General features: G+C 41.6%; 1 long non-coding RNA gene across 1 annotated transcript; it reads left to right on the top strand.

Moving 5' to 3' along the window:
* The first annotated feature begins 1,225 nt into the window (after positions 1-1,225).
* Positions 1,226-1,871, top strand: LOC309493421. Its single transcript, XR_014203916.1, has 3 exons — positions 1,226-1,403; positions 1,625-1,690; positions 1,832-1,871. It is a non-coding gene; the product is annotated as an uncharacterized lncRNA (long non-coding RNA).
* The last annotated feature ends 8,426 nt before the right edge of the window (positions 1,872-10,297 follow it).

The following is a 10,297-nucleotide window of genomic DNA, read 5'->3' as shown; positions in this document are numbered from 1 at the left end:
GAGTTCCCTTGGTGATTGTGCACTATATGAACCCCGGTCTTTCGCCCTGGGTCTTTGGTGTCAGATCCCAGCACGCACGGCGTTTTATATTGAGTCCCCTAGCGTAAGATACTTACGCAGTACGAAAGACCTCTCGTAAGAGAACGTACTCGGTTACTAACGTAACCTCGGTTCTCTAGAAGAGGGAACGAGTACTGCGTATCTTGCCGTGCATGCACACGCTCTGGTTCGCTTCGGCGATGAAAAACCAGATATCAGCTGCCTGCGAGCCGGATTTATAAGCCTAAGCCACGCCCGTTTCGGCGGGACGTGACGCAGTGGGCGCGAAGCACCCTCATTGGGTCTGACGTCACGCTAGGCCTCGCTCGATAGGCTGCTGCAGTTTCCGCAGAACAGCCAATAGGCACGCGAGCTGTCTTGCCTATGTCTGTATGCTGCCGCAACGCGTTTTACAATAATACAAATTAAGGATAATTTTTGGGCTTCAATATCTCGCGGAAAAGGTATTTTCCCCTAGCGTAAGATACTTACGCAGTACTCGTTCCCTCTTCTAGAGAGAACCGAGGTTACGTTAGTAACTGAGTACGTTTTCTTTCGTTTTTAATAGTTTTGTTTAAAATAACACATTTCGAGCTTTCTACATATTTCTCTGGTATTTTAGGCAAAGCTTATGATCTTATGTTTGGGTTCATTTATGAGGCAAGCTCCAGTTAAAATGCCGACACGGAGCTCTATTGCCTGCTATTTTAAATTCTTATGTATTAAATACAGGCAATTGGTTGATGAAATAACAATTAAAATTAAGATACAATTAATACAAAATGAAATTCACTTTAAAGAGTAGGCCTGTTTAAACTTTTCATGATTTTTATGCACTTTTCATGCATAACTTATTTGCACAAACGCGTTTCGGCGCGTGCCTTCAGAAGACTTTATACAGCATAGCCTAGACTTGCTGTATAATATGTACAACGATGTTTAGATCATAGGCCTGTATGAAAGTTAGAATTTTGAAATTAATTTAGAAAATATTATGTATGTTTAGATTATATTTTGACTAGTGTTTATGCTGCCTCATTATCATCAACGAAGAGTGCTTGCAAATATCTATTGCAAATGTGTGTATGTGCTGAAATGTGTAAATATGCCCAGCTGATGAATTGCAAATGTGTTAATGTTTGCATTGTGCTATCTCCGTAATGGCCCATTGACACGCAATATATATGCCTACAGCACGTGTCTACAATTATTCGCATCGGTTATTCATATAGACTAATGGTAGGCTAATATACTTTGAAATATTTATAATAGTTTTCAACTTTAAAAAAAAAAAGGAATGTAGCTGCATCTCCTTCATCTGCAACTCGGAGGGCGCGCAGAAACACAGTCGAACATCAGAAAGAGTAAGTACATATTTACCCATGTTCGTTCAATTTTGTTTATATAGCCTACTTAATACAATATGAGCCTGTATGACTTTATTTATTTTTGGAGGTTGGTTGATAATGTTACATATTTTTTCTTTGTGTTATCTTATCAGCATGCTGATGCCCATCAGTTATGCATGTGCTGGAATAGTACTCTAAAATATATGATAATAATAGTTTTCACCTTTTTTTGAAAGGAATGATGTAGGTTCTGCAACTCGCACTAAGAGGGCACGCAGCAACACAGACAGAAATCAGAAAGAGTAAGTACATATTTACCCACTATTTTATCGGTGTTAGAACTGATGTTGTTTTATCAACATGCTGACTGTCCATCAGTTATGCATGTGCTGGCATAGTACTTTGTTCAACCTTTATTAATATTAATATTATTATTTTTATAGGAATGTGGTAGCATCACTCTCAACCTCACCTGCAACTCGCACTGGGGTCGTTCAGTTTTGAGAACAACTGAAAAGTAAGTACACTTATTCCCTTTCTTTCAGATATTAGTATAATTCTGTTTACATATTCTGGTTTTACATAGTCCATACAAACATTATGTGTCTGTATGGCTTTGCATCTGGTCAATGTTACTTTTAATGATTGAAATGCAGTTGTTATATTTTGTGTAATAAACATGCTCACAGTTGTTTGTTTGTTTTACAGCTATAAAGGTGATGGTGATCATCAGACGCCTGTTGCAAAGAGGGCCAAGACAAACATTCAGACAAGCAACAAGCAGTCTACTCTGTCATGGAAAACAGAGACTGACATTGATATGGTTCCACAGACTCTGAGATTCCTGCCTGCACGGAAACCTGGCCCACAGCTGAGTCCTGCTGATGCACACACTCCTCTGAGTCTCTTCAAAATGTTTTTTTCTGAGAATGCAGTGTCAACTGAACATTTGAGAAGAACATTTGCACAGTTGGTCGCAAGATCTGTGTGCTTTGCAAAGGACAGCTTGGTAAAAGGCAGGACACACCTTGGAAATGCCAGGCATGTAATGTTCACTTGTGTCTTCAGTTGAACAGGAACTGTTTTCAAAAATGGCACCAAGACATGTAACTATATTCTATCTGCCTTTATTTTAGTTTATTTTGCTCATTTTGCATTATTTTGCTTTATTTTGCTTAGAGCCCGCATCAACGGGGCATAAGCATTTACTGTGATATACCTGCAAATTTAGAACATTTAGTTCCTCCACATAAGAGGAATTACAATAAAACAGTGAAAAACTCCTCTACTTTGTCTAGGCTGCCTCACTTGATGGGCCATTAGACATTGGGGGAGTGTCTGTCACACCCCTGGTCTGAATCTCATTAATATTGATGGGCCATTACCCCTCCCACGCATAAACCTCTTCTGACAAAAAAACTGTTTTACAAAGTTAAAATCAATGTATTGTTTTATGAAAACGATTAGGCAGGATATTTTTCACATGATTTTGAAGCCAGAACTCGAAGCGACAACATACATTAGTCAAAAGTCTTGTGGACACATATTTAGTATGTGTTTTGTGGTCTTATTTCAGCAACTTTCATTTAAATTTTTTCAAATAACCACGCATAAACATTATTCTCTTAAAAATTCAAACATATAAATGCATGTTTTTCACATATTATGGTAGCCCTGTTTGTGCTATATAGAGTGAATTTACACCTTTGCCATTAACATGTTTATAAACAACTTAAAAAAAGCACAGAGCATGTCAGAGCATGTCAGAACACCTCCAGGGCCCAGAAAATCCCTCAGACCCCAGAGGGTTAACAGCTGTGCGTGGGCCGAGTGGTCGAGATAAACGTCATCACGTTGTGTGCGTGGTGGCTTCTGGGACAAACCATATATGGAAGATCAACTTCCGTCACCTTCCGTCACGTTTGTCTGCGGGCTGCAGCTGGACCCTTCTCGTTTATTTACAGCCTTACAGGGGTCAGTTTAGCCCAGTGGCAGAAACTACACTGCCCACTGGTGGACACTACTGGTACCTGTGAGGAGTGATGTGCCCATGTTTACACCACAATTCCAATAAAACCAAACTCAATACAAACAACATACGAACAACAAAATATAAGGAAATAATTAGTTTCAACAATTACTAAGATCAACCCAGGGTGGGTTAAGCGGGCATTTACAATAACAATAAATCTAAATTGAACGTTAAAAAGCAAACAACAGCAGATCTGTGATCTATTGGCAGGTACACACACAGCACTCCTCCTTTGCTTTGTTACATCCTTTCTTGCAGGCTAAAATCAACGTACATAATACAGACTTGGAAACTGTCAGCTGATAGTTATCAGTCAGTTTGGACGGATCATCTTCTCCAAACCTGCATGGAAACAGTCAGTGTGACGTTTCAGCTGCTCTGAGACAGTGAGAGACAGCCGACGGCTCTCAGAGGAGAAGTCATGAGAAAAAACATGGACGTGATAAACACAGCTGTAGCTTCCTTGGTGGGCGGACTCTGCAGCAGGAAACAGGAAGTGGGCAGAGTGATTGACAGCTGTGTGATGTGATGGAGGAGGTGAAGGCGAGCTCGAAGGAGCCTCTGGGTACTGTGGCTGGATGGAGCAGCTGATGTTGAAGGTGGAGCCCCTGGACACCTGAAACCCCTGCTGCTGGGCCTCGGAGACCCCGTCCATGGAGGAGGACACAGAGACCAGCAGGTCTGTAAACACACAGATGATGAAAGGTCAGATTCACCCCTGAGAAAGGAAGTGATGTCACAGGTATGACACGGGTAACAAACATGGAGCAGAGCGATGACAGACTGTAAGAGGAGGGACTGGATCCACCTGGTGGGAAACACAGAGACAGACAAACAGACAGGTTCCTCCAGGTGTGTCCTGTCAGGTGAAGCTTCCAGAAACAAGCCCACCTCTCTACACTTTAGGAGGTCATTGCCCTGGAGAACTTTACAGTTCAGTCCAATGGAAACCACTGAGACACTGAGACAGAGGAGAGGACACACTGGAGACATTACTGTCGTAGATGATGTCATAGATGATGTCACTGACGGGCTTACCTGAACAGGTAGTGAGTGTTCCTGCACAGCGACTGGCTCCTCCCACCAACCTGACATCATCAGGCTCTGAACAGAAACAAGAGAGTCATCAGTAAAGAAGTGAATTCAAGAGACTTGACTGCTGATTCTGCTTCTGTGATTCTTTCTTTCTCTTTTCTTTCTCTCTTTACCTGTTGAGGTGTGTTGTCCTTCCGCCTGGAGTCCTGTGACTGGACAGAAAAAGCACTCGGGTGCAGATGACCAGCAAAATGCACTATCCTACCTGATAAAGATTCCCAGAGGAATACTCATTAATCCGTTGTCAAGAGTCACTTGCTTTAAGAGAAACAGGCCCTGTCCCAAACAGGGGAAGTAAAGGTAATTGTTTTCTTCTAGAGAGTAATGTTTTGATAAATGCCACACAGTATGTCATGTGCAGCTGGATGGTTTCTTCATTGTTTTGTTGTTGAAAATGTCAGGGAGCCTTGCCTTTCAAGCACTAACAATAATAAGGTCAGCCCTGCAAACTTGAAATGATCGAAAAAGGCTGTTTTGTACATGAACACATTCTCTGGTTTCTCTAGTGGAAGGAAAGTGTCAAATTTATAAATTAGCACAAAAAGGAAACACTTTTAAACCATTACTGCGTAAAAGATTTAAAACCACCTTTTGCACTGTGACCATTTTTTTTGTATCAAGCATCCACTCACATCAACTAATACTCATTATCATGTTTGCTGCTTAATGTGTTGCAACCGAATTTCCAATCACGTTACACCGTGGGGCTTGCCTTTGTCTCTGTGAAAACATCCTGAGAGTTTCATCATGTGGTCACAAGGGGCAGCGTCCTGCCTGCATTAGGAGACAGACTGGGTAATAGCTCTCTCCCCACACTATTTAAAAGCCCTATTGCAGTGGTGAGGAGAACATCCTGCTCAGCATCACACAAATACAGTAAGGCCCAATCACAATTCTATTTTATACCCCTTTGCCTACCCCTAACCCTTACCCCTTGCCCCTTGAAACAGAGTGGCAAGGCGTAGGGGTGAAAATATTCCCCTAAGAAATGGGACACCACTACTACACCGTTACACGTCATTATACGTCGTTGCTAGCGCCTACGTCACAGGAGATGCGCCAATGTTTATCACAAACTTCCAAGATGCTGTCGTCAGCTGTAGTCTTGCGTGAGTTACAGCTATTTTTTTGCATTTTTCTTCTGAAGTTCGCAGAAAACAACGGAGATGACGATATCTTCGACGCCTAATGCGTTTCCTGCGTTCACACCAAACACGAATAGAGTGTCTGGCGCGAGTGATTTCAATGTTAAGATGCGTTTATGCACGTCTGGAAGTCTTGCGGCGCGAATGAGGCGTAAGTTACAGCGCGTCACAGTGGACGCGAATTCGCCTCAATCGAGCGTCCACTTCACTTCAAACTTTTGCTTTTTACACGCGTCATATTGTTAGCGAACTTTAACGATTTTTTTGCAACCGTTTCTTTGAAGAACATGACCGTAAATATGATCACAAGATTGAATGCGACATAAAGAAAATGATTATTGGCAGTCATTTCGTTTGAAGTGTGGTCCAGAAAAATCTTCGTTTCAAGGGCTATCTGGCCCTTCCCCTTACCCCTACCCCTCCAACCAAAAGAGAATCGAGACAACCCTACCCCTTCACGGGAATGCGCAAAATGGAGGGGTAGGGCCAAGGGGTAGGGGCAAGGGGTGAATTGGGATTGGGCCTAAGTACATCATGTCTTCAACTTTTTTCATTTTTTATTCAGTTTTTAACAAAACTATGAGGTAAAATATTAGGTATTCGTTAATACTGATGCATCAATGTTTACTATAAGAAGTATTTCACTGTCGTAGCTGCTCAAGGTGGCGCTAGTTTTAACTCTTTCTGTACAGTCAGCTTGTTTAGTCCAGTGGTTTCCAACTTCCAAAGGGTCACAAAAAAATCTGAAGGGAAGAAGAAAAAAACAAAAAAATTCTGATACACAATTGTGTATAGCATCATAATTTTTGCTTTGATTTGGAATAAAATATTGATCATTTTGCTTCTTTGTGCATTAAACCGTAATTTAAATGAACCCCACCGAAATGTGACAAGGAGCTCCAACTAGACACAAAGGTTGGAAGCCACTATCTTAATCTTTAACAATGTGTTATATTTATAAGCTCATTTATTTTATTTTTTTTAATAAATAACTGTCAAATAAATTAAGTGGTGTAAAAAGTAGAACATAAAGTAGCATACAATGAAAGTACCTTAATATTGCCTTACACACATACTTAGGTAGTGTACTTGAGTCATACTTGCCAACCTTGAGACCTCAGAATTAGGGAGATATTCAAAAGGAGTCATATTATATCACACACACAAACGTAAAGAATATAATTCATTTATTTGACACTTCAATTCCTTAAGGCCTTCTCATCAGGAGGTTAGACCCTAATTTGTACAATAACAACACTCCTCTACTGATGGTTGTATTTGAAGGTGCAATGCTTCGCAGCCAATAGCACAGCACTTGAAGGAGCGTAGCTATGAGCAGCACCTGTGAAATTCAATTTGCAGGAAAGTAGTGAGTTAAGCGTTGAATTGTCAATCCTTGTTCTATTCTCTGTCACTATCTTTCTAACCATTCTGAACACCCTCTCTGATGATGCATTGCTGTGTGGCACACACAAAAGTGCCTTCATTAATTGCACCAGATTCTGGAATCTTCCATCTCTCCCTAGCATAGCCCAAAACCTGTCGATCCTTGCTTCCTGAGGAAGATCTTCCCTGCCAAGCACCTGGTACTCCACTACTTCTTCCCTAAGGCTATCCAGGTCCAACCGCAGCTGTATATTATAAAAAAACACAAGTCCCACCCCAAAAAAACACAAGTCCCACCCCAAAAAAACAAGTCCCACCCCAAAAAACAAGTCCCACCCAAGTCCAACCCCAAAAAAACACAAGTCCCACCCAAGTCCCACCCCAAAAAAACACAAGTCCCACCCCAAAAAACAAGTCCCACCCCAAAAAAACACAAGTCGCACCCAAGTCCTACCCCAAAAAAACACAAGTCCCACCCCAAAAAAACAAGTCCCACCCCAAAAAAACACAAGTCCCACCCCAAAAAAAACAACTCCCACCCCAAAAAAAACACAAGTCCCACCCAAGTCCCACCCCAAAAAACACAAGTCCCACCCCAAAAAAACACAAGTCCCACCCAAGTCCCACCCCAAAAAAACACAAGTCCCACCCCAAAAAAACAAGTCCCACCCCAAACAACACAAGTGGGTCATCATCCCACCCCAAAAAAACACAAGTCCCACCCCAAAAAAACACAAGTCCCACCCCAAAAAAACACAAGTCCCACCCAAGTCCCACCCCAAAAAAACAAGTCCCACCCCAAAAAAACACAAGTCCCACCCAAGTCCCACCCCAAAAAAACACAAGTCCCACCCCAAAAAAACACAAGTCCCACCCAAGTCCCACCCCAAAAAAACACAAGTCCCACCCCAAAAAAACCAGTCCCACCCCAAAAAAACACAAGTCCCACCCAAGTCCCACCCCAAAAAAACACAAGTCCCACCCATTATAGGCTAATGTTATTTTTTTTATTTAATCAATGTTGATTATGAAAGTGAGCATATGCAGCATGAGAAAGATAAAGATACATCATGAGATGCAACATTTGACTGGAGACATGGAGTGGGTAAGACATGATTTTGACCACTTCATTGAGTTTTGTTTTGTAGAAAGACTATTTTTAAAAGATTTTCGTTTTGTATAAATTGTATCTTAATTTTGATCAATGTTTTATCAACCAATTGCCTGTATTTAATAAATAAGAAGCAAATATATAGCAGACAATGTAATAAGGCGCCGGCACAATCACTTGCATTGCACGTGAACTGGAGGGTGGCGAAACTCAGCTTGTGCCTCACAGATTTGAGAAATATAGGCTATCTATTATAGAAAGCTTGAAATGTCTACTTTTAAACGAAACTATTCAAAAAGAAAACAAATAGGCTAGCCTACTCTCTGATTATGTAATCTATATGAAATGTGCATTTCACATGCATTTCTCTCTAGCGTTCATGGCGAGTCCGCATCGCCAACTTCATCTTTGCAGTGACACAGAAAACACCAGTTTATTAATAAACAATTAAATGTCTCCTTGCTATTTTTGACACATTCATACTTTTGCCGGTTCTTTGTGGCAATCTTTATGCGTGCGGCCCAAGCGGCAACCTCCCCGTCTCTCTCTTGAAACCAACACGGAAGTGAGTTAAACTGCAATTCATTAACTGGCCGCTTGGCCTGGCTGCAGAAGTGAGTCAAATCTGTATCTCCCTCATGTTAAAATTGCTAACTTTACAGCAGAAAAAAACATGTTTACAGCCTGGATCTCTATGTGGCTTTGGTCTATACAGCTAATTTTGCCCTTCATAACAACTGTGAGGGGGGTGAATTTTTTTATAACTCGTCCGTTTAGTTGATTAATATTTAAATTTAAGGGTGTGGCCACTTGAGTGACAGATGGATTGCCGCTGTCAATGCTAGCCGTTTGTCTGCTGTTACTAGCCGTCACTTCACCTCAGCAAATGTTAGCTGCTGAACTTGCCTTCTCTGCAGTGTTTGTGCTTTTTTTCGGGATTATTTCATAAAATTTAATACTTGGGTACAAAGCCCACGTCTTTGGATTCCGTCGTTATCGTTTGAGAGAACAACCAGCGCTGTATTTCAGTTGTTTTCCTCTGTGAACATGGATGGATGTCTGACAATTTCTTTGCTTTTTGGGGTTCTCAAATTTAAAACGTCAATAAAGGCTCGTTCATTCTGCTATCATGGAACAGATGGATTATAATATGCTTATGTACTGTCAGATGAAATCATGCAGGCGTCGGCGCTTTCTCCGTCCGTGCATTAAATGCACATGAATGAGCGCGGATTTTCTAGCGCATTTACTTGCACTTCAAAGGCAATATATCTATGGTTTAACGGTTTAACCAATTTGAGAGGCGGCCAAAATCAGAATTTAAAATGGACTGAATACGCTCTCTACGAACTTGAGCGATGCCGCGCTGACGGACCATGAAAGAGTGACTGACATGTAACGTTATGCACATAAATCACTGTCACGCACAAACACTCTCGAAGTAATACACAGTCTCACTTGTAGCCATGTCTTTTAACTATTATAATATTTCGAAGGGCAAAAATAGGAACTTTTAATTGGCTTTACATCATCAGCTAACTCGATCACGTCGAGCTAGGTGATTTCAGATAGCCAGGCTCATATCTATGGCCAGGCTTCTTAGCTCCACTCACGCCCCGCCTGTTTGCCTATTTTCTGTTATCCGGGAGTGACGCAAGGCCAAGATGGCGACGGCCGGCTCCGCCCACTTTAGGCTTCAAAAATGCTCTTCAGAAACCTACGGGTGACGTCACGGACACTACGTCCATATTTTTTTACAGTCTATGGTGCGGCCATGCGCTTGAGTGCGGCTATATTATGTACACGCTCATTATCCTGTATATAGCCTATTTAAGTAATACAATTTATATAAAGGGGGGATTTGTCCACCAATGATTTAAATGAACAACTACTAGTCGACTAGAAAAAAACTTTAGTCGGAGGTAGCCCTTATTCCACATATTTTCGAACCAGCAGGCCATTCTGGGTTGAGCGAGCGACCCTGGGCGGAATTATGCAGGGATCGAGCGGAATATTCAGAAATGCGCTCTCCGCTCACGAGCTCTGATCGGAACAAAGCATGACAAATTCAAACTTTATTTCATTTTCTCCGTAGCTTGAACACTCACTACATTAGGCATAAGAGAGTTAGTTAACGCAG

This window comes from Leuciscus leuciscus, assembly GCF_965113295.1.
Source record: "Leuciscus leuciscus genome assembly, chromosome: 2".
Taxonomy (NCBI): Eukaryota; Metazoa; Chordata; class Actinopteri; order Cypriniformes; family Leuciscidae; genus Leuciscus; species Leuciscus leuciscus.
The sequence above is the reverse complement of the archived record's forward strand: the minus strand, read 5'-3'. Positions and strand labels throughout refer to the sequence as shown.